Source organism: Dipodomys merriami, unplaced genomic scaffold (assembly GCF_024711535.1).
Source record: "Dipodomys merriami isolate MVZ:Mamm:240054 unplaced genomic scaffold, mDipMer1.0.p SCAF_568, whole genome shotgun sequence".
Classification (NCBI taxonomy): Eukaryota; Metazoa; Chordata; class Mammalia; order Rodentia; family Heteromyidae; genus Dipodomys; species Dipodomys merriami.
Window position 1 is genome coordinate 516,431 of NW_027206144.1, and position 25,944 is coordinate 542,374.

Consider the following 25,944-nt stretch of genomic DNA (forward strand, 5'->3'; position numbering starts at 1 on the left):
ATAAATAAATAAATAAATATATATATATATATATATATATATATATATATATATATATATATATATACCAAAAATTTAGGAAGTATCAATCTCAACAGTGGATCATGTTGAATCATGCCATTCATCTCAGCACCACAAGAGGCTAAGTTGCTGCTCAGTACCTGTGTCATATAGATCCCTGGTTCACTTGGAGGCAGTCACCTCTCCTGATCCAGAAACTGGGCTGGGATTTAGCCAAGAAGAGGAAGGACTCTGCCTCATCTTCCCTGGGTGGACCTCACAGAATGCAATGTATTTGCTTGCTTTCCTCTTCCAAAAGGCTTGAAATGCCATGCTGCTAAGTGTTCACAATTTGATTCCAGTGACCTGTGGTAGAGGTGTGAGGAAATATTAAATTAAATTTCACATTTGCCAATTGAGCTGTTCTTCCCAGCCTGTGAGTTCAACTCAGCAAGTGTTCATTATTTGAGAGTTGAGAATACTGAGGTAGAGGAGAGTGGGAGGTTGATTGAAAGAGAGGAGAGATAGAGAGAGGGAGGGAGGGAAGGAGAAAGAAAAGAAAGGAAGGAAGGAAGAAAGGAAGGAAGGAAGGAAGGAAGGAAGGAAGAAAGAAAGAAAGAAAGAAAGAAAGAAAGAAAGAAAGAAAGAAAGAAAGAAAGAAAGAAAGAAAGAAAGAAAGAAAGTGATAGAGAATGGAGTCAGAAGTCACATGCCAGAGGAGCTACCTGTATTTGGTATTAGGTCTGCCCCAGCGTGCAGACCCTATGCAGACACCCCCCCCCCATTTCTTGGCTGTTTCCACCCTTTATGTGTTAACTAGGTATCTGACACACCTGGAGATAGCCACCTCCCCCTCCTGCTAAGTCACAACCTGGTCAGCCTCTGGTAACACTTCTCATCCAATCCTTGGCCTAGATATGTCCTGACACTAGGTTAGGTTGCTCCACCTTTTTTTACATGCCGCTCTGCCATGTATGGCATGGGCAGCAGTTAGGTAAATAAACTACTTTACCTGACTGAATACCATGTGGTGTTCATTTCGATGGCTACCTAATGAAACTTACCTAATTAATATACCTTACACTTCAGTGTTTCTTTTTTCTTTAATTTTAATTTTAATTTTTTGTAAACATATTCTACAGAGGGGTTACAATTACGTGGGCAAGATAATGAGTACATCTCTTATCAAGCATTGCTGCCTCCTCCTTTGTTGAACCTTCACATCGCTTCCCAGCCTCTGCACGCCCCCCCACCCAAACCCGCCACCCACACACCAAAGTTATAAAGTTCGTTTTTGACATGACAACTTGTACTTCTCATAGTTGCATCGGGTCCACCTGTATCCTTAACCAACATGTTTGTCCCCATCTCCTCCACAAATTATACCGACATCAAACATAGTGAAATCAGGGGTTGTATTGTGGGGGAGGGACATACAAAGCTACAAAGAAATAATTTGTAAATGAGTTAGAATCAAATGCATGAAAGAAAAAAAAACATTTAAATACTTATCTAAGGGTTCATTTTCCTAACATTACATTATCTGACCTTTCCTGCTTGACTCATACATATACTAGATATTGCAAATTATGGAAACCATGGGACGTTTGTTTCTTTGGGCTTGGCTTACTTCACTTAATATAATTTTTTCCAAGTTTTTCCATTTCCTAACAAACTGGGAAATGTCATTCTTTCTGATGGAGGCATAGAATTCCATTGTGTATATATACCACATTTTCTTGATCAATTCATCTACTAAGGGGCATCTGGGTTGCTTCCATATCTTAGCTATGGTAAATAATGCTGCAATAAACATAGTTGTGCTGGTAGCTTTAGTGTGGTCTTGTTTGTAAACATTTGGGTAAATGCCCAAAAGTGTGATTGCTGGGTCATAGGGGAGATTTATGTGAAGTCTTTTGAGGAACCTCTATACTGCTTTCCAAAGTGGTTGAACAAGTTTACACTCCCTCCAACAGTGAAGTAAGGTTCCATTCTGTCCACATCCCCTCCAGCATCTGTTGTTGTTAGAGTTTTTGATTACAGCCATTCTAGCTAGGGTGAGGTGGTATCTCAATGCTATTTTGATTTGCATTTTTTATGGCTAGGGATGCTGAGCATTTCTTCATGTGTCTATTGGCCATCCTTCTTTCTTCTTCAGAGAAGTTTCTCTTCAAGTCATTAGCCTACTTATTTATTGGGCAGTTGTTTCTTTGAGGATTTGTTGTTGAGGGATTTAATTTTTTGAGTTCCAAGTATATTTTAAATATGAGACCCTTGTCCGTTGTATGGCTAGTGAAGATCTTATTCCAATCTGTGGGCTTTCTATTGATCTTACTAGCTATGACTTTTGCCATGCAAAAGCTCTGCAACTTCATGCAATCCCATTTGTCTAACCTTTCTTTGATTTGTTGGGTTTCTGGGTCTAAATTAAGAAAATTTCGGCCTGAATCAAGGAGACCTAGGGTTTCTCCTATTCCATCCTGTAATGTTTTCAGAGTGTCTGCTTTGACTTCGAGGTCTTTAATCCATTTGGAGTTGATTCGGGTGCAGGGTGATATATAAGGATCTAGTTTTAGTTTTCTACAAGTAGTTAATCAATTTTGCCAGCACCATTTTCTGAAGAGGGTGTCTTTCTTCCATTCTATTATGTTAGCTCCCTTATCAAAGATTAGTTGGCTATATGCATGTAGGTTCATTTCTGGGTTTTCATTTATATTCCATTGGTCCTGAGGTCTGTTCTTGTGCCAGTACCAAGTGGTTTTGATTATTATGGCTTTATAGTAGAGTTTGAAATTTGGTATTGATATTCCTCCAGCAGTGTTCTTTCCATTGAGGAGCATTTTTGCTATTCGGGGTCTTTTATTGTTCCATGAGAATTTTTGGATTGCCTCTTCTATTTCTTTGAAGAATGAGGGTGGAATTTTGATAGGTATTGCATTGAATTTGTAGATAACCTTGGGAAGTCATGCCATTTTCGTGATGTTAATCTTTCCAATCCAGGAGCATGGGATGTTTTGCCATTTTCTAAGTTCTGTTTGGATTTCCTTTTTCAGATTTTAAAGTTTTCATCATAGAGGTCCTTCAATTCTTTGGTTAAGTTAATTCCTAGGTATTTTATTTTTTGAGGGGCTATTACAAATGGAGTTAGTTTCCTAATTTCAGCCACACTTTTCTCATTGTTTGCATAGAGAAAAGACATTGATTTTTGAGGGTTAATTCTATACCCTGCTACTTTGCCAAATTTTTGAATCAGTTTGAGAAATTTGGGAGTGCAGTCTATGGGATTCTTTAAATACAAGATCATGTCATCTGCAAAGAGGGAGAGTTTTATTTCTTCTTTCCTTATTTGGAACCCCTTTATGTTTGCATCTTGTCTCATTGCTGTAGCAAGGCATTCTATTACTAGATTGAAGAGAAGTGGAGAGAGTGGACATCCTTGTCTTGTTCCTGAGTTAAGAGGAAATGGCTTTAGTTTTTCACCATTAAGTATAATGCTGGCTGTAGGTTTGTCATATACAGCCTTTATTGTATTGAGGAATGTCCCATGGATTCCTAATTTTTCCAAAACCTTCATCATAAAGGGGTGTTGGGTCTTGTCGAATGCTTTTTCTGCATCTATTGTGATAACCATGTGGTTCTTATCCTTGCTCCTGTTGATGTGATGTATAATATTAATCGATTTGCGTATATTGAACCGTCTTTGCATCTCTGAAATGAATCCTGTTTCATCGTGGTGTATGATTTTTTGTATGAATTGTTGAAGTCGATTGGCCAAAATTTTGTTGAAAAGTTTTGCATCAATGTTCATCAAAGAAATGGGTCCATACTTCTCTTACTTTGATGAGTCCCTGCCTGGTTTTGGGATGAGGGTTATGATGGCTTCATAGAGTGTGTTCGGTAGTGAACTTTCTCTTTCAATTTCATTGAAGAGTTGGAGGAGTATTGGTGTGAGCTCTGCTTTGAAGTCCTTGTAAAATTCCGCTTGAAAACCATCTGGTCCTGGACTTTTCTTAGCTGGGAGGTCTCTTATTTTCTGTTTCTATTTCAATGCTTGATATTGGCCTGTTAAGCTGGTTTAACTCATCTTGGTTTTGTTTTGTCATGTCAATATTTGCTAGGAAATGGTCCATTTCTGTCAAGTTGTCAAACTTATTAGCATAAAGTTTTGAGAAATATTCCCTTATAATGTTCAGAATCCTGGTTGTTTCCGTGGTGATGTTTCCATTCTCATCTCTGAGTTTATTAATTTGGGTGTATTCTCTTCTTTTTCTGATAAGATTTCTAAGGGTCTGTCAATTTTGTTAATATTTTCGAAAAACCAACTCTTTGTTTTGTTGATTCTTTCTATAGTTTTTTTTATTCTAATTCATTTAATTCTGATTTAATTTTAATTATTTCTTTCCATCTACTGGATTGGAGTTTAACTTGCTGCTCTTTTTCAAGGAGGTTTAGATGTGTCATTAAATTGTTGGTTTCAGATCTCTCCAATTTGTTGATGTAGGAGCTCAGAGCTATAAACTTGTCTCTGAGTACTGCCGTTGCTGTGTCTCAGAATAGCTGGTAATTTGTGTGCTCATTTTTGTTGAATAGCATGAACATTTCAATTTCCTTTCTAATCTCTTCCATGACCCACTCGTGATTCAGCAGTGTGTTGTTCAGCCTCCATATGATACCGGACTTTCTTTGGTGGCTTTTGGTGTTGAGTTCAAAATTTATTCCCTTGTGGTCAGAGAGAATGCAAGGTATAACTTCAATGTTTCTGAATTTGGACAAGTTTGCTTTGTGGCCTAAAATGTTGTCTATTTTAGAAAATATTCCATGTACTGCTGAGAAGAACGTTTATTCTGATGCTGCTGTGTGAAATATTCGGGAAATGTCTGTTAAATCTAGTTGATCTATGCAGCTGTTTAGATCTGTGGTTTCTCTGTTGAGTTTTGGCCGAGTTGATCTATCTAGTGGGGAGAGTGGTGTGTTAAAATCTCCAACAATTAATGTCTTTGGATTTATGTGGGATTTGACACTTCAGTGTTTCCAGTTTTGAATCCATGGATATTTTTTCTGACACATGTGTGTTCAGTATCTACAAAACATATGTACTAACTTATCATGTAACAGTATAATTTTGCCTGGAATCTTTTTTTTAAATTTTTTTAATTGTGAAAATACCATACAGAGAAGTTACAATTACATGAGCAAGGTAATGAGTACATTTCTTATGAAGCATTGTTGCCTCCTCCTTTGTTTCCCCTTCCTATCCCTTCCCATCCCCCACCTCCCCCGCCAAATTTGTAAAGTTCATTTTTTGACATAAAATGTTGTACATCTCAGTGTTGCAATGGCTCCACCTGCATCCCTATTTAAACCATTTTTCCCTTCCCTTCCACAAAGTATACCAACATCTGAATCTTTAATAGCAGCCTAATTAACCTTAAAGTCTATTTTCCTTGCTTTGTTTCGTTTTTTGCCTAACATAAGCAAAGATTTGGTGGGACATTCTGAAAAGATCTCTGCCCTCATATTTACTAATCTCCCTGGGCTTCAACCCGTGAGGTACCAGCTCAGATGATGGAACTTTGAAATTCTGGAAAGCAGATGCACATCATAAGGCCCATGGCTTTGGGTTTTCTCAGATTATTTTTAAATGTACTTGTTACTAAGGTGTGTACAGTGAGTTTACCATTCCACAATTCATGTCATGTGTATATTTTTCTTATAGACAATAGCAACCTTTCCTTAGCTTTCTCCCAGTTTCTTTTTTTGTTGTTGTTGATGTTTTTTTTTTTTTATTTGTGTACCTGACCTTCAGCTTGAAATCATGATTGTGTGCTGCCCCTGGGTTTTTTAATCAAGGCTACTCTACCTCTGGAGCCCCAGCTTCCTTTATGGCTTTTTGGTTGTTAATTGAAGAGAAGAGTCACAAATTTTCTCACTCCTGCTGTCTTTGAACTGTGATCATCAGCCTCCTGAGTAGCTAGGATTATAGGCCTGAGTCTTCAGTGTCCAGCTACTAAAGTGTTGGTTTTATGCTTCCCTGGTTGTGTTACAATTTTCCTCGACTCTTAGCACTAATACTACATATTGCCTGGCTAAAATCTGAATTGGTAGAACATACTTGTATTTTGATTAAAACAAGAATAGGAAACTATAGGCCATAGGGACATATAAGCTAAACAATTCCCTTGGAACATGGCATAAAAACGAGTAGTTTTATTGCCAGTTGACTGTGTCTTGTCTTTACTGTTAATTCTACATGGCCTGTGAATGATGTTAAACATATCCAAATGACCATTGGCAGAAATAATGTTTCTCATCCTGTTCTAAAATTAAAACAAAAACCAACCAAAAAAAACTATATATGAGTCCAGCAATTTCCTCTAATTAAAGACCAGTCTGCCCCAGTTTATGAAAAAAAAATCCTTTAGTTAGGTGCTGTTGCTTTTTCTAACTGCAAATATAACGAAATCTGTTGTAGTCTATAGAATTGTATAACACACCTGTCATTTTAATTCACAAGAAATTCAGCCATTAAAAAGTTTATTTATTTTTTGAGTCAGTTGTGGGGTGAACTCAGGGCCTGGGCACTTTCCCTGTGCCTCTGTGCTCAAATTGAGCCACAGGCCACTTCTGGTTTTTGAGTTGCAAATTGGAGATAAGAGTCTTATGGGGACTGGCTTTGAACTGTGATACTCAGATCTAAGCCTCGTGAGTAGCTGGGATTATAGGCATGAGACACTGGCACCTGTCTTCAAATAGACATTTTTGAAATGATGAACTGCTTGGTGCCTCGGGCTCACATATATAATCCTTGCTATAGTTAGTGTTACAGGTATGAGAAACAAATACTAGGTGTGTGTTGTTCATGATAGTTTATATTGGCATCTTTTAATATAATTTGTTTCTTATACTACAATGCTCTTATTTTTATTTTCTCCTAGGTGAGGGTGATAGAAACCCTAGGTCTCCTTGGCTCAGGTGGAAATTTTCTGAATAGAGACCCGGAAACCCAACAAATCAAAGAAAGGTTGGACAAATGGAATTGCATAAAGTTGCAGAGCTTCTGCAGGGCAAATGACATAGCTAGCAAGATCAATAGAAAGCCCACGGATTGGGAGAAGATATTTATTAGCCATACAACGGACAAGGGTCTCATATCTAAAATATACTTGGAACTCAAAAAATTAAACCCCCCAACAACAAATCCGCAAAGAAACAACTGCCCAATAAATAAGTGAGTGAAAGACTTAAAGAGAAACTTCTCTGAAGAAGAAAGAAGGATGGCCAATAGACACATGAAGAAATGTTCAACATCCCTAGCCATAAAAGAAATGCAAATCAAAACAACATTGAGATATCACTTCACTCCCGTTAGAACGGCAAAAATCAAGAACTCTAACAACAACAGATGCTGGAGGGGATGTGGACAGAATGGAACCTTACTTCATTCTTGGTTTGAATGAAAACTTGTTCAACCACTTTGGAAAGCAGTATGGAGGTTCCTCAAAAGACTTCACATGGAATTCCCTTATGACCCAGCAATCCCACTTTTGGGCATTTACCCAAATGTTTACAAACAAGACCACACTAAAGCTACCAGCACAACTATGTTTATTGCAGCATTATTTACCATAGCTAAGATATGGAACCAATCCAGATGCCCCTCAATAGATGAATGGATCAAGAAAATGTGGTATATATACACAATGGAATTCTATGCCTCCATCAGAAAGAATGATATTGCCCCATTTGTTAGGAAATGGAAAAACTTGGAAAAAATTATATTAAGTGAAGTAAGCCAGGCCCAAAGAAACATAGGTCCCATGGTTTCCCTTATTTGTAATATCTAGTATATGTATGAGTCAAGCGGAAAAGGTCAGATAATGTGATGTCAGGAAAATGAACCCTTAGATGTGTATTTTAATGTTTTTTTCTTTCATGCATGTGTTTCTAACGCATTTATAAGATTATCTCTTTGTTGCTTTGTATGTCCCTCCCCCACAGTATATCCCCTGCTTTCACTACATTTGATGTCAGTATAACTTGTGGAGGAGATGGGGAAAAACCAGTTGTTTAAGGATACAGGTGGACCTGTTGCAACAATGAGAAGTACAAGTTGTCATGTCCAAAACGAGCTTGACAACGTCGGTGCGGGGGGCGAGGTGGAAGTTGGGGAAGGAGAAGGATTGGGATTGGGGGGAGGGGGGAGGCTGGGAAGGGATGTGAAGAGTAAACAAAATAGGAGGCTGCAATGCTTGGTAAGAAATGTACGCATTATCCTGCCCATGTAATTGTAACTCCTCTGTACAGTATCTTCTCAAATAAAATTAAATTAAATTTTAAAAAAAGACCTATTTTAAGTGGGAAGAAGGTTCTCAGAAAAATTTTTTCAGTGTTTGTGTTGTGTAGTATTACCCAAGTGTACATAAGGTAACAGAAGGAGAAACAATAGGAATAGGAGAAGAGAAATTCTGTATTTAAGTAAAATGGTTCTATACACTATAGAAGACTCTGCAAATAAGACAATTTTGAAATAATAAAGCCATGGCCAGTATGCAGATCTATGGGAGTGACATAGAGAAAGCATTACTACTAAGTGGAACATGAAGGATGAGACCACTCTCTTTCTTCTAATAGCTCTAAATCATTATAGCTAATCATTCAAATTTGTAAAAAGTAGAATGGAAGAATAATTCTGGTTCCAAGCAATTCATATATAAGACCATGGACTTAACTGGAAAAAAGGCCATGTCGAGTGCACAGGAATTATACTAGCAATGAACTAGTGGCTAAGATCACATTTCTTTTTTTTTTTTCTTTTCTTTCTTTTTTTTTTTTTTTTGATGGTAGTGGGGCCTGAAATCTAGGCCTGGGCCCTGTCCCTCTATTGTTCAGCTCAAAACTTTTTCTCTACCTTTGAGCCCCACACCACTTCCAGGTTTCTGTTGGTTAATTAGAGATAAATGCCTCAGAAACTTTTCTACTCATACTGGATTTGAACTGCAATCCTCAGATCTCAGCCTCCTAATTAGCTAGGATTACCAGTGTGAACCACTTGAAACCTGCTTAGGATCACATTTCTAACAGTGTATACTCAGCATAAGTAATGTGTATAGTCATCCGTCTTTATATGAACTCGAGATACAAATCTGTGAAACAGATTAGATTTTACACTCACAAAAATGGTTGTAGTTCAAAAGTTGATACCCATGGAGAAATAAAACTTAAGAATGTAAAGGAGTCTGGGAAGTTCAGTTTGCATCCAGCTTGGGCAAAACAGTCTTTGAGACACTATAATTAACCGGCCAAAAGATGCATTAGAAGAATGTCTCAAGTGATGGAATACTAGTTATGAGCAAGAGTGCTGAAGAAGAGCTTGAGGTTTTTGCATACATATATACATACAAACACGCACATACACACAGAGGCACTTATATGTTCTAACACACATATGGAACAACTGTCAGATTATGTAGAAAAGTTAGAAAATATATCCTTAGTAAGAATAAAATCAAGTGATAATTTTTAATATTAGAAAGTCCTCAAGTGAAATTTCCCCAAAAAGCTTGAGAATATTACATAGGTGAGAACAAAGATAGTAAGAAAGTCAACTCATCATTAATAAAGGGATCAGATCCGGGGAGGAATGAATCAGAGACCCCTTCACAGCATCTGAAAAGGTTCATATCCTGTTTCAAATGTTAGAACATTTTTGAAAATAGTACATGAACAATCTGAGCCATCAGTCTAACGGAAAATATTATTGGAGAAATTCAGAATTGCTAGTCTGTATCTAGATTAAATAAAAAAAGAAAACTATTGTAGGACAATGTGATACAAGCCAGGAATTCTAGCACTCAGAATAAGACAGGTGATTAGAGAGTGGAATGACGTAGTGATACTTTCAGTGGACTAGGTAGTATAATTTGTCTCAATAAAACAAACAAAAGAGGAATAAAAAATAAGCCAGAAAGGAATACACAGTTGGAAATTTGGGCTAATTTTGTCAATATATTTTGAGAAGTCAAATTTCCTATTGAAACGCAACTCATATAATCCTCAGTTGTGTTTAAATGCCGCCTTCATTACAGAATATTACAGTTGTGTTTAAATGTCGCCTTCATTACAGAATATTACTAGATGCAAAAGAGCTCATGATTCCCAACCAAGAATTTGAAAAAGCAACCATCATTCTGTTAGATTCTAAAGAAATGTTGGATTACAAAAGCTTAAGCCTAGAGAAATAGGAAAGTTCATTTAATGTAGGACTTTGTAGACCTGGCTAAATAAGAATTTAGATTTAAAATAAATATTTTTGTTTGTAATTTAATATTCTATAGGATCGTATAAAATTGTTTTTAAGTAGAGATTTAATTTACAAATTCACAAATTATTATGGCATTCTATTTGCCTAAAATATTATTTCAAGTAAGGTATAATTAGTAGTTAGTTAACAGTTAATTTCAACAGTTCATAAGTAACATGATAATGTGAATAATCTAGATAAAGTTGTCAACAAATTGATACTATTAATTTATAAATTTACCAAAAGAGCAACTTTTTGAGACTTTGGTGTAACATGGTATGAAGAGAGTAAATGCGTGACATCTTTTTTTTTTTTTTTCTACCAATACATAACACAGGAAGAAATTTCCTTAATTATGTACCTCTGTATACAATGAGAAAAATGCTACGGTTAGGGTTTGTTTTTATTTTGTTTTTGTTATTTGGTTTGTCCTAGGGCTTAACTTCTAGGCCTGGGCACTGTTCCTGAGACTGTTTTTGCTCAAGGCTACTGCTCTACCACTTGAACCTCAGTGCCACTTGTGTCAGGCTTTTCGTGACCAGTTTATTGGAGGTAAGCATCTAAGGAACCGTCCTTCCTGGGTGGGATTTGAACCAGAATCTTCAGATCTTAATATTCAGACATTCAGATCTCCTGATTATCTATGATAGATAAAATATGTAATTATAAATAATATTTGCAAGTGTTCTGATCTCAAGGGTAACACTGGGTGGAAAATGATGCAGCAAAGTTTAGTGTAGTGTTTAGTGTACGAAGGGCATCACATTAGCAGTAGTGTAGTATTTTTCAGAATACTTATATGCTAGTCATGTTGTGAATTTAAGGAATTTTAACGTGCACATTACAAGTTGGAAATTGTTGAGCTAGGATGACTTTATGGCATAAAATCTTGGGATTGATGGTTATCTAAATAATGGCTTACTTGATAAACAAATGTTTACTCTAGAGGAATTAATATAGATACTTCATCGTTTTAACTTCTACCAGACTGTGGTTATTTTTTCTGTTGAATTTAAATATGTAACGCCTCATTGAAAACTGCACTTATTACAGAATTAAATAAAATGCAAACAGGTACTGTTTTGAATGTCTCTAGTGTGGCATGTTCAGAATTTGAATATGAATAGCTAGTAATAATAGGAATGTTGAAGAACACATATATTCTGTCCTCCTAACAATTATTAAGTTTGAAAAGTTAAGTGTTTCCATAGAATTGAACTTTTTCTGTTTTAGTATGAGACAATACTAAAACAATTTTTTTCCAAAATAATGACAAGTATATTCTAAAAATATTGTATTGTTTGATAATATTCAAGTTGTTGACCCTCTCATAAAGGGATAATTAAATCAAATTAGCAGCCAAAATGTTCATTTCTTTAAAAGGTAATACACTTAGAATAAAATTACTATACCAATACAGTGAAATTATATTTTATACAGCTCAATTTTAATTTAATTTTATTGTCAAGGTGATATATAGAAGGGGTTGCAGTAATTATAAGGTAGTGAATACATAATATGTGCTACTTTTTTTACCCCTCCCTCATTTTTCTCACACTTTTCCTTTACCCCAATACACCACATAAGTTGTAATGTAAATTTCCAACATGTTGTTTTGTGAGTATTGCTATTGCATTGGTTTGCCCTTTGTTCTTTGTCTTGCCATTTCATTGTTCCTCTTCCCTTGCTAAATTAAGATAAATGTATATACAATACACAGGATATTGAAATCAAATATAACAGGGATAAACCAAAGGGAAAACACAAAAGAAAAAAGGAATCACATAGTACATTAAAAACAACAACCACAAACAGAAAATTCTGTTCCCATATCCAGGAGTCCATTTTGCTCATCATCATCTTATATGGTCATACATACATAGTTATTGAGCAATTCTGCTCAACTGCTAGCACTATCCTAGACATTTCCTACTAATTACAAATGAGGAAACAACGGAATCTATTTCTTTGTGTCTTGTTTATTTTACTTTGTAGGATTTTTCCAAGTCTTTCCATTTCCGTATGAATTTGAAGTATAGAATTCCATTGTTGGTGGGAATGTAAACTTGTTCAACCACTTTGGAAAGCAGTATGGAGGTTCCTCAAAAGACTTCACATAGATCTCCCCTATGATCCAGCAATCCCACTTTTGGGCATTTACCCAAATGTTTACAAACAAGACCACACTAAAGCTACCAGCACAACTATGTTTATTGCAGCATTATTTACCATAGCTAAGATATGGAACCAACCCAGATGCCCCTCAGTAGATGAATGGATCAAGAAAATGTGGTATATATACACAATGGAATTCTATGCCTCCATCAGAAAGAATGACATTTCCCCATTTGTTAGGAAATGGAAAGGCTTGGAAAAAATTATATTAAGTGAAGTAAGCCAGGCCCAAAGAAGCATAGGTCCCATGGTTTCCCTTATTTGCAATATCTAGTATAGGTATGAGTCAAGCGGAAAAGGTCAGATAATGTGATGTTAGGAAAATGAACCCTTAAATATGTATTTTAATGTTCTCGTTTCTTTCATGCATATGTTTCTAACGCATTTATAAGATTATTTCTTTGTTGCTTTGTATGTCCCTCCCCCACAGTGTAACCCCCGCTTTCACTATATTTGATGTCAGTATAACATGTGGAGGAGATGGGGCCAAACAAGTCGTTTAAGGATTCAGGTGGACCTGTTGCAACAATGAGAAGTACAAAATGTCATGTCAAAACCAGCTTTACAATGTCGAGGGGGGAGGGGGGTATAATTGGGTGGGGGGAGGGGGGAGGCTGGGAAGGGAGGTGAAGGGTAAACAAAGGAGGAGGCTGCAATGCTTGGTAAGAAATATATGCATTATCCTGCCCATGTAATTGTAGCCCCTCTGTACAGTATGTTCTGAAATAAAATAAAATAATATTAAAAAAAAAAAGAATTCCACCGTGCATACATAAACCACATTTTGTCACTTAGTTCATCTACTGAGTCGCATATTGGTTTAAAACATGACGGCATGTAATTATCACTTAGGGTCATTCAAAAATGAGAGATGCCACTTCCCCAGACATTCTAAAAGCATGATTTCTAAGTAAGATAGGATTTTATGGTGGTAGGAGTTTTGAGAAATCTGGATGAGTCTCATGTATATCTTGCACTTAATTAGGCAGGAAGATATCCAATATCAGAAGATAAATATGGTAGTGTCAAAAATATGTCCCTTGAGAAAGATATAGGAGGCTGCCAGAAGTATAAAGTAGTTCAGATAATTTTGAAGAATTTAGAAATGCAAGCTTAAGTATGTCTCTTTAAATAACAATTATGTAAGTGGAAGGGCAAAAGAAGGGGACGAGAAGAAAACAACTGACAGCAGATCATTGTCCAAAGATAGAGTATAAAAAGACATAATCTATAACTTTCAAGTTAAAGAGAGACCAATAGAATACATCTCATTTAATTTAGGTACATGCAAAATAATTACTTGGCTTTTTCCTACTTTAATGCTCCAAAACAATGGAAGATTTGTAAGAAAAGTTATGTGATTGCCATTGCTTCAACCTGAACACCAACTGTGATAAGCCTTTTTTTTCTTACTTTGCAGTTGGAATTTATCCCTAGTTGATGATATTGTGTCTGATTAGAGTCAGAGTTAGCGGCTTGTACTTGTACATTTATCCCAGAATAGGTTAAAGCAGTCCCCCCCCCCCAAGATATCCAAGTACATTGTCTGAATCTGTACTTTGAACACACCCTCACACCTGAGCACATTATTTGAAAATATACTTCAGCATTTCTTGGCACATTCTACTTTGTGCCCTTGTCTTCTTTGCACATTCCTTTTGAGTTCGTAGTTGCTCTATTTACATTTCATCTGTAAAAACTGCTAAGAAAATTGTTCAACTACCACTTCTTCTTTGCACATGCCCAGTCTATGTATGAAGGTACATTGTCCATGTTAAGCAATAGGGTAGTGCTCACTCTCTGCGGAGAAAAGTTCCACAATATGACCCTGTGTCCACATTAAAGTGTGTAGAATTTAAAGCATTTTAAGACAAACAGTGATATTAGAATTGAAAGGCACCTTATGGACATTTTCTTGGAGCTCATTAGTTTACCCAAGAGAAATATAAATCATCCACAAAATCTGGATTAATATTTTTAATGTTGCCACTGTGCATGCATCCATATTAAAAATCTGCACAAATAAAGAAACAAAAAAACTAAACCTTAACAGGTAGATTGACTATGTGCTTATAACAAATTATGGAATAGATTTTGGAATTATTGCAAATTCCTAACCAGTATGAATTAGTTTCTTCTCTCCCCACCACTACACACAAATATTTAAGAGTGGCAACAGAATTATTTCAAGTAATATACTGTAAATGTTACTGCAATATCATGTGTATCTCTAAAATTCCCTTGAAAGTAATAGATTATACATTCTATTGAAATATTAGTTATTGTATTCTAGGAAACTTTTGGAAGAATAGACTGTATATCTTTGAAATGAAAAAGGTCAAAAAATAGTAGCATAAAAGCTTTAGAGGAAGTCTGTCTTCAGCAATATATATATACATATATATATATATATACATATAATATGTAGAAAGACATACATTTTAGAGAATATTTGTCATCAGAAATAAATACATATATTTGAATTTATGTGTGGAACGATGTACATTATAGTGAAACAAAAATCTTAAAACATAATTAAATTAAAAAAAATACATCAAACCAAGTGACTCACGCCTATAATTTGAGCGATTCTGGGTAATGAGATCTTAGAATTGTGTTTGAAACTAGCCCAGACAGGAAAGTACTTTTTAGGGGACTGGGAAGGTGGCTTAGTGGTAGAGCGCTTGCCTTGCATGCATGAGGCCATGGATTATATTCCTCAGCACGGCATAAGCAAAAAGAAAAAAGCTGGAAGTGGCGATGTGGCTCAAGTGATCGAGCTCTGGCCTTGAGCTGAAGAGCTGAGGGACAGCGCCCAGGCCAGAGTTCAGGCCCCACGACTGGACCCCTCCATCCCGCAAAAAAAAATACTTGTTCAATTCTTATCTCCATTTAACCACTAAAAACAGGAGTTACCTCTGTGCCTCACATTAATTTCAAAAAAGCACCTTTTAACTGCTGTGAACATTCCTTAGAAACATGAATACATTCCCCTGGAAAATGTTAAGTAAAACCTATAGAATATTTATGTTTATGTTAAAGACATGACTATTCAGTTTAAGGTATTTAGGTAATGATTAGGAATTAAGAATAATGATAATATATTGGGACTGGTCTTTTATTCTATTTTATTATAGTATTAAAATGATATTTGTAATGATTGTATAAAAATACTCTTGTTTGCTATTTGAGTTATAATAAGTAATAAACATTTTAAATTGATTTCCATAGGAAAAAATCATTTTCTTAATGGTATCAATTCTTTTTTTTCTTTTCTTTTTCTTTTTTTCCTTTTCCTCACTTTTTTTAAAAAATTTTATTTTTTATTGTGAACATACTGTACACACGGGTTCCAATTACATGGGCAAGATAAGTACATTTCTTATCAAGCACTGCAGCCTCCTCCTTTGTTTACCCTTCACATCCCTTCCCAGTGTATCAATACTTTTGTAATTTCAAAACAATTAAAAAAATTAGTCGAAGGCTGATTTGCTCTAAGACTATATTTGTTTTCTTGTTCTAGTTTTTATATGTTGGTCGAAATTAAAATTCCAAAAATTCAATGGATATTGGTATTCAGGAACATCTTTATATGTACTAATATTGGAGTTGCTTAAGTGAAATTGTTTTATTTCATTTGTTATTTTCACAAATAAGTCAAGATGATTATGTATTTTTATTCTTTTCATTGGTATTGGTTCTTACCTTGATAATAATTTTTTTCCTAGCAAAGTAGAGAATACAATTGGATTGAAGAAGTAACATATGACTTTCTTAGAATGCAGATGCATAGATTTGGGTCATTTGTCATTTGCTAAAAGTTTCTTCCAGAAAAGGTTATCAATTACTTATAAGTGATGCATAATTCCTAGATATTACAGTTATCATATACATTTTTTGATTGAGTTATCTCTGTATAAACTCAAAAAAAACGACCAAAAAACTCAAAAAACACAGAAATCACATCGTTGTTTTAAACGCTGTAGTTTACAAAGACTTTTTAGCCAACAATGAAAACATCTTTTTAGGTATTCTGCAATTTGTGTGAAGTATTTTTAACAATAGTTTTCCTTTTTGCTGACATGAAGTTCACATGCAATATATAATCTCCTTTTATTGTATACATTGTAGTGCTTTGGAAGTAAATTGTACAATAATAGGTTTTCCAAGCCTAATTTTCACAAACTTGCATTTCTTCAAATAGAAATGCCATAAATTTTAGAACAGACATTAAAATAGATATAAAATTCACTTACAGGAATTTGTCCAGCATACATCCTCTATAGTGTGTCTTTTCAAATTTGTTTTTGGGGATTATTTCCAGGTTCTAACACATATTATTCAAGTGTACTGTCAATGAGCTATATTCCCTGTCCAAACAAGTTTTTTACTTCTCTTTAATATATACATAGAAGTGTAATAAATATATCCTGTAAATTTTCTTTGACCTTTTGAAAACTTGCTTGATATAATGATTGTAGTATTGTACAAATTGATTTGCTATGTGGAGTATATCAATTTCTCCATAATTGCACTACTATATTTTGTGTAATCTTTTTATTTTATGGTCATACTAGTGAGTTTTCTTTTGATTTATTCTTAGATACTAAAGAGGAACTTATTTCATTTGCTCCTCCTATTGACTATCAATTTACATATGTTCTTTAAAGAAATACCCTATTCGGGAAAAATTTATATAGAATTAGAAGATATAAAAATACTTAAGATTCAGTAATATTGTAGCATTCACATTGTAGCATTAACAAATATGTTTCCTGTATCTCTTGGATACGTTTTCACTTCGGTTATAGTGTCCTTTGAATTATGAAAAGCTATCACTTGATATAATCCAGATTATTTTTGCTTTTCATTAGCCACTAATGCATTCCATGTCAAAATTTTAGAAACCTTTTACATTTATGCATTATAGGTTTTCACATCTCACATTTAGTTTGATAATCATTTTTTATATTAAATTTTTGTATAAGGATGGAAGTAGGCTCATATCTGTAACCCTGCCAGGCCGGGCAGGAACGTCCATGAGACTCTTATATCCTATAAACCTCTAGAAAACCAGATCTGGTGTTGTAACTCAAGCCGTAGGGCACTCACATTGAGCAGAAGAACACAGACAGCGCTTAAGCCCAGAGTTCAAGCCCCATGAATGTCAAAAAAACAAAACAAAACAAAAAAGGATTGAGGTAGTAGTCTAAGATCATTCTTTAAATCTCGAGAGACAATAGTGTCAATACACCCATTTAAGATTTTATTTTTTTTCATAAAGTCATAGGATAGTTTTCAAAATCTATTGATCATAAAACTAAGAATTTATTTTTGACAACTCTGTTACATTCTTCTATGTATCTGCTCTTATAGTAGAACTATTTAGTCTTCACTACTAAACATGGTAATACGATTCAAAGTTAGTATGAAGGCTGAAGCTACACAATTTTACAAGATTGTTCTGACTGACCTGTATTCCTTGAATTTACATACGAGTTTATTGAGCAGGTGGACCAATATTCTACAGAGATATCTAGATGTTTGATAGTCACTCATATTTTGTACCTTGTAAAAACACAAGACCCCAGATATTATACATAGAGAAATGTCTTTAGTGAATACTGGAAACAACTAAAATTAATTTAGGAATGAGTTAAGACTTAGATAATGCTGTAGCATCATCAAACTGAATGATAACAACTTGAGCTGTACAACAGAGGAGAGTGAGAGGGGAAATAATGATGGAACACATAGGAGCTATATGTCATTGCTATGGTGTTTCAAAAAACAGAAAGACTTCAGAGAAGAAAAGGAGAAAAGTAAAGTGTCCTGAGTCAAGTTTCTTTTTAATCCATCTAATAGTTTGGACCAAAAGTCAGTGAAAATGGGAAAAAAGAAAATAGAAAATAAAGCATTGTATATACCTGTTACAATGTAAGGAAATTTAATAGGAATATGATAATTAATTCGCAAAGAAATAAGAGAAAAATTAGCTAAACTCTAAAGGGAAAAAGAATGAAGAGAGAAAAGAAGCAAAGTAAAACATTTATCAATAACAAACACAAGACTTTGGAAGTGGAAAGGTAGTGGGAATATTCTATATAACAATAAAAATTGCTAGCGTGGATAGAATAAGGATCACATTTTATCATATATAATTTTGAAAAAACATACTAGGAATGAAATTTTCAATGTCATGATTTGCAACACTATTTGGATTATAACTAGGCAGTATAGCTCAATGGTAAAACATTGGCCTAGCATGTGTGAAGCAATGGTGTGATCTCCCAAACATTACAAAGTACACACAAAGCAAACACACACAAAAACCACATAAACACACACATACACACATTTGGAATATTCATATTATCATATTAAACAGAGGAAATTATCACAAATACTAAAAGTATGTTAATATATGAAATCATAATATTACTCATACTATTTAAAAGTTTAGTAGAAATAAAATAATCACAATATACTTGGATTTTAATAGATTAAGTAAATTGAAAATTAATAGAAGACATGAGAATATTTGCAAATAAGTTTAAAAAATAAGCATTTTGAAACAAATGTCCTTTTATTTTGACAAAAGATTGATGTTACTGGTGTTTTAACTCAAGATTTAGAATATGATAGCGAGGTGCCCTATATAACAGTAGCGAGGGCTATATATCTATTCATTTCATTCTGAATAGTTTTATAATAAGGTCAGAGTTTCTCAGTATCTCTCGAATTACAAACCCTATTTACACTACCCACCATAGCTAGAAAATGGATGCCACAAATCACAATGACGAGCTCAAACTTTTTTTTTTTAATTCAAGTAAAACTATTTCCAAAAAGTGGCCAAGTAATGAAGCATTTCTTAATAAAGTATGTGCTTCTTGAAAATACAGTAAGGATTTGTTACCTGGACAAATATGTTTATAACTATAAGAAAATAAATTTATTTAAAATCATTAACCATATAAAAATTAAGAAAAAATTGTTTAAATAGTCATGTTAAATATTATAAAAGAAAAATACATGTGTCTGAATAATTTACATGTGTAAAAATCATGCAAAAATAAATTAACTAATCCTACAACTCTGAAAAAAATGAATTACCCTAAAGAAACGAAATCATTTAAGCCCAAAATTTGAAATTTAGAAAATAAAATGAAGTGTGCTCTTTAGTTGACTCAATTAAGTGTAAACCCTCTGTATATCGATTTTATAATAAAAATGCATTAACAAAGAAAGCAGAAGTACCCATGGATCAATAGCAACAAAAAAAGCATCAGTATTTCTTGTTTTGAGTATACAAAATTCAATGGAAGGCATTACAATGTTCCTTCCCTATTAAATGTACTCAATACTTTACCTTATTTAGGTAACTGTAACCTCTGTGTACATTACCATTAAAATAAAATTAAATTGAAATTAAAAATAACCCAAATGATATACCAATTAAGAATTCGTAGAAGCCATTGGTTAAAAACTTTGTAAAAAACTGCCATAAATACCCAAGGAATATATTTGATGATATTATTTAATTACTTCAACTTCAGCAGAAAAGCCAAAAGTTTAAAAATTGTTACAAAGAAAAGTAATAAATAAGAATATATTACTATTAATAATAAACATAAGATTAATTTATAGTGGTAGTCCAATATGTAAGAAATGAGGGAATTTGCCATTCATTTGCACTTAATAAGGGAGAAAGAATATTTTAGGTCTTTTTAAATTATCATAAGTTTAATGAAGAAACTATTCTGTCACATCATATGATAGTCAGATAAAGCTGATATTAGAGCAAAGAACAGTTTTTTGAATGTTCATGTATATATTTATTTTGGTTGTGGGAAATTGTGGGTATTTCAACTTGGGGTATATTTTTCTTGCTAGGCTGGCATCATATCAGTGGCTCATTTTAGTATAGGGGTTTCCTTGCCACAAGAACTTGGACCTGATCTGTGCTTTTAGCCTTCCCATCATCAATGGCATCCGAGATGAACATCAACTTGTCCAGCCTGCTACCTTGATTGGCCTGGATCCACAGTCCTTTCCATCGTAGTAATTAGATAGTGAAGGATGGTGGAAATGTTCCAATTCACCCAGCTATAGATTGAGAAGGAATTCCACTAAACTTTTGGCCTGGGTTCTGTTCTCAAGCCTCCTAAGTAGTTAAGAGTACAGATAGGAGCCCATGGTGCCAAGCAGTAACAGCATTTTTAAAGCAATTAGACATATATATGACTTAGGCTTGTGATTACCTCAGGAAATGAATAAAAGAGCAGTGAAGCATAGAGGACAGGCAGAATTTTAACTAGCTACTCAGAGGCTGAATACACTTAACTAGCTACACGGAAGTCTGAAATCTCATGACCACTGTTCAAAGCCAGTCCAAGCATGAAAATACAAGTGATTATCTAAACAAACAAACAAAAGAAACAGAAGTGGTTGAAGGGGTAGACCACTATCCTTGGGCACAGAAGCTGAGGAATAGTTCCCAGGCACTATCAAGCCTCAAGAATGATGAATGCATGCATGAGCACATGCACATGTGTGTTTGCATACTCCCATGCGCATGAACACACACACACGCACACACACACACACACACACACACACACACACAAATGAGCATTTCAATGTGAAGTTCTTTTTTACCTTGCTGTACTTTATTACCCTGTATTAGTTCACAAATTAACAAAATCAGCTAAGGACCTATTTACATAAAATTCATCATGTTTCTCTAAAATCTACTTTCTTTTTGGAAGCTTGCTTTTAATTGACCCAAAAGTAAATTATTCAGGAAGTCTTCATCACTCTCAAGTCTATAGTATTAGATGATTGTTTAGGTTCTTCCTAGCAATATGATTTTGAGAAATCCTGCATCAAATAATATATTTCTTTCACTAGAAGGGAAGCCTCTGTCAAAAAATTAATAATAGGTTTTTCTCCTCCTGGCATGCATCCGTAGTTATATTATCTTCATATATTTCATGATCTGTGTATGGCAAAGACTACCGTGAAAGTAAAAACACCCTTCTCAGCGCTTAGCATTTTTATACCATTCATAGATATGAAGGTGTTTAAATGTTACTGAAATTGCTTTGGAATAAATAACGTTCACCCTGACTATCTTGAGAAAGAAGAATTCGTTTCTCAGCACGTTAGGTAAGAACATCAGGGAAAGAAACAAAAAGTAAAGTTAGGAACAACTCAACACATACATTCAAATGAAACAAAACAAGACAAGAAAACACAAATTAATTCAGTACTCAAGAACCTGCAGGAAATGCAAAGATTTTTTAAAAATCATCTATGACAAGCTTATGAAAATCCTGACTACATGGGAGTGCACTGTTGTGAGAACATTGGCTAAGGCCCAGACTAGACAGAAAAATCTGTACATAACACCATGCACTTGTTATTCTAAATTCCAGGAAGAATAACATAAAGTGGACTGAGACCAAGATCATACACATGTAGGAAGCCAGTTTCTATCTGAAAAAATTATCAGGATAATTTAGGGCAGGACACATGACAAAGTGGTAAGAACACCCATGTAGTGGGCACAAGATACTGTAATATTAGGGATATTAAAGAAAAAAGCTATGATTTTAATAATTGGAATAATTGTAACACTTGAGTATTTGAGTGGAGAAAAATCCATTAGAGAGATAGAATGAACCCACTTTCCAATGCTACTTTAGTGATAATGTTTAGTGGTTCTTCACACAAAACAGAGTTACCTTGCAAATGAGCATGGATATGCATTTGGGTTATGGAAATACTCTACTTACACAGGTGTAAATTAAATAGAATTTTTGTGTAGATTGTAGTTCTTGAACTAAGAGCCGGGTTATGTCCCTGAGCTTTTTCTCTCAAGGCTACCACTCTATTACTTTAAACCACAGTTCCAGTTCTTATTTTCTGTTGGTTGTTTGGAGATAAGAGGTTAATGGACTTTCATGCCCAGGATGGGTTTAAACCATGTTCATCAGATCTCAGCCTCCCGAGTAACCAGGAGTCTAGGCATGAGCCGTCGATGTTTTTAATAATTTAGTAAATTGTATAGTTACAGAAGTTAAAAATTATCGTTGTAACCTGTGTAATATATGTATTTATGTATATATATCAATACATATGGATAGAAATAGTTTAACATATTTTTGTATCTACAGTACATATATGAAATCATCCATTATAAAATAAAATGGAAACAAAAGTTAATAAGGAGCAAAACAAAGGGAATTGTTACACGTTTCTTTTTGTTGAATGAAATATGAATCAGTTTGGAAAAACCATCTCTAACAAAATGGATAATTTCTATTAATTCTAATCCATCTATTTGCCCATATTGTGCATCCTCACACATGAGTGTCAAAATCAAACCACACTTTTTGTATGTATTTAACTCACCTATTATAATTTAGGGGATAGATGAAGTAATCAAATAAAGATTAAAATAATAGTAAGTGAGGCTATGAGTTAGAGCTGAAAAAGATTTTAAATATGATAATAGCTAATTAAAATGAATATTTCTTACTTTTACTCTTGTTATGTCTCTCATTCGCACATTACGAAAGTACATAGAAGGTTCTCACTAAATTTATGTATTAAAAATATATTGAAAAATATGGGCATAGTGTGGTTTTAGCTTATTGAGACATGTATGGGATAGTGTGTTTTTGAGGACTTGCAATACGTTGTGATGGAGATGAAAGGAAGGATGTGCTTATTCTGAAAAACTGGCTAGAGGATTGCTCACAGAAAAATATTGATGAATTCTTAGAAAAGGTTACTGTAAAATCACTTTCACAACCTTGTTCATTACTGCTCTATTCACCACAGCCAAGTTATGGAAACAGCCAAGATGCCATTTGGCGGAGGGATGGTTGGAGAAAGTGTGTCATATATACACAATTGGATTGCATGCATCCATTATGAGGACTGTTACATTATTTGCAAAGAAATGGATAGATCTAAAAATATGCTAAGTAAACGAAGTCAGAATCAGAAACACAAAGGACCCATGTTCTGTCACATATTTGGAAGCCAGAATTTTATGCAAGTTAAACAACAGTATTAACCAAAGCTTTCATTTTTCAGAGCAGTATTTAAAAGGTGTAGTAGTATCTTATAAAATTGAACTTTTAATCCAACAAAATGAATACCAGGAAACTATCACCTGGAAGATGTGAGGGGAAGACAAGGGGAAGGAATAAAGAGAGTTATGGAGTAAGAGTGAAGACATTATATTCAATGCAAATAATATGAAAATAGAAAATATTAAAGTGGGGTGAGGTTTGGAAGGGTAGGGAAAAGTTATATAAAGATCCAAACTTAAAAACTCATTTATTGAATGGAAATTCCCGTGTATACCTAGTTAAGATAATAAAAATATAATTAAAAACAATGGAGACATTTGATCTTAAACCCTGTTCTCTTAAACCATGAGTCAATATAATATTTTCTTCCTCAGAAGTTTTCTTTGTAGGTATTTTCCTCATAGTGACAGAAAAGTGATCAATGCAATGAATATCAATACATTACATTGCACATATTAAATCACAGTAAAAATGTTAGAATTCACAACATGATAAAATAAAAGGTAGAATGTGTCAAATGCTAATTGATTGTTTTTCCAAGTACTTTACCTATGGTATATAATTTAATCCTCACAATAATTGCATAAAGTGGAACTCCTTACATTTTTAATTCTCAGTTAATAATATTGAAGTCTTCAGAGTTGGAGTTACTAGTACAACATTGCACACATGGTAAGTGTTAACCTGAGGATCATGTCCCACTGTATCAATTAACCTCATTCTATTTTATGACTAAAATATCAGCACTTAGTCTACAAATTCTAGGAAAATTTCCCAGAATTATTGTTTTCAGTTTCACAATATTTCACTTTATCTTTGTTAGAAAATAGGGAACTGTAATATGAAAAGTCAAAGTTAATAATCAATGCATACCTCCTTGGTGAAAGGAACTGCTAAAGTATTACATTCTTGATTTCTAGCTCAAAATAGTAAAAATCATATTTTATCCCTTTACTCAACACTGCAATGCCTGGGGACCATATTTCTGTTTAACACTGTCTTACTGAAAGAATGACCTCCCCAATTCCTGATGGAAACAGACTGCAGGTCTTATGGACCAATCATTTTCACATTGCAGCTCAACTAAGTTGTTTACCATTCGAAGTATTTTGATTGCTTTTTGTACCTAACATTTTGAGAGAAAGGTACTACTTTAAAATGCTGTTAAAGCAAGACTGATATAAAAATCACCTTTGACCCCACATAAATATGTTACCTTTCCTATACCCAAAAATGCATTCTGACCTATCATTAATGTTAGGAATGAGAGGATAAAAAATCATAGACACCAAGACCTAAGTATGAATTAAAAGACTCTCCAACTTGTGAATACTATTGGTTTAAAAAGAAATGAAGGGCTTGGAAGGTGGCTTAGTGGTAGAGCGCTTGCCTTATATGCATGAAGCCCTGGGTTCGATTCCTTAGCACCACACAAGCAAAAAGAAAAAAGCTGGAAATGACGCTGTGGCTAAAGTGGTAGAGTGCTAGCCTTGAGCTAAAGAGCTGAGGGATAGTGCCCAGAGTTCAGGCCCCACTACCGGACCCCTCCCCTCCCAAAATAAAGACATCAATACTACCAAATTTTTTCAAAATTTCTTATGATACTGAAGACTAATGAAAATAACTCATGTTCATGGGAGTAGAACACAAAACACAAGATTAATCCTAATCATATTAAAAGACCTTTATTTATACTACAAATTCACTCATAACTACAAAGATTCTAAAAATAACTGAAGCACAGTGACACAAAAATAATTTAACTGCATCATGTACATTCAAAGGACTGTGCTAATAGAAAACAAAATTTTACTTATAATTAGGTTACCCAATTCACTTACATTCTTTTATTCTATTTCTTTTAGTTTCATAAAAACTGGCTTTACATAAAATGATGCATAAAAAGCCAATATAGCCACTTACATTTTCAGATCTTAACAATATTTATTTCACAAATGTCTTTAGCTGTATAGTCAAAGAACTAAAATATTACTAAAACATTTATATGTTTTTATGAAATTGCAAAACTCTCTCTGGGGGGGCTGGGAAGGTGGCTCAGTGGTAGAGTGCTTGCCTTGTATGCATGAGGCCCTGGGTTCGATTCCTCAGCACCACATAAGCAGAAAAAGCTGGAAGTGGCACTGTGGCTCTAGTGGTAGAGTGCTCGCCTTGAGCTAAAGAGCTGAGGGACAGTGCCCAGGCCGAGTTCAGGCCCCATAACTGGCAAAAAAAAAAAAAAAAAAACAAAAAAACAAAAAAAAAAAACAAAAAAAAAAAACCTCTCTCTGGGGTGTTATTTATATTGGAAAAGATATTAGAAAAGCCTTATTTGTTAAAGTTGTGATAGTTACTCCCACAAAA

At 34.3% G+C, this 25,944-nt stretch overlaps 1 long non-coding RNA gene across 1 annotated transcript in view; it reads right to left on the minus strand.

Moving 5' to 3' along the window:
- Positions 1–260: 260 nt before the first annotated feature.
- The window catches only part of LOC138812361 (uncharacterized), a 53,299-nt gene continuing 27,615 nt past the window's right edge, over positions 261–25,944 (minus strand). Inside the window, exon 4 of the long non-coding RNA XR_011367605.1 lies at positions 261–366. This is a non-coding gene — a long non-coding RNA (uncharacterized lncRNA). The remainder of the gene's footprint in view (positions 367–25,944) is intronic.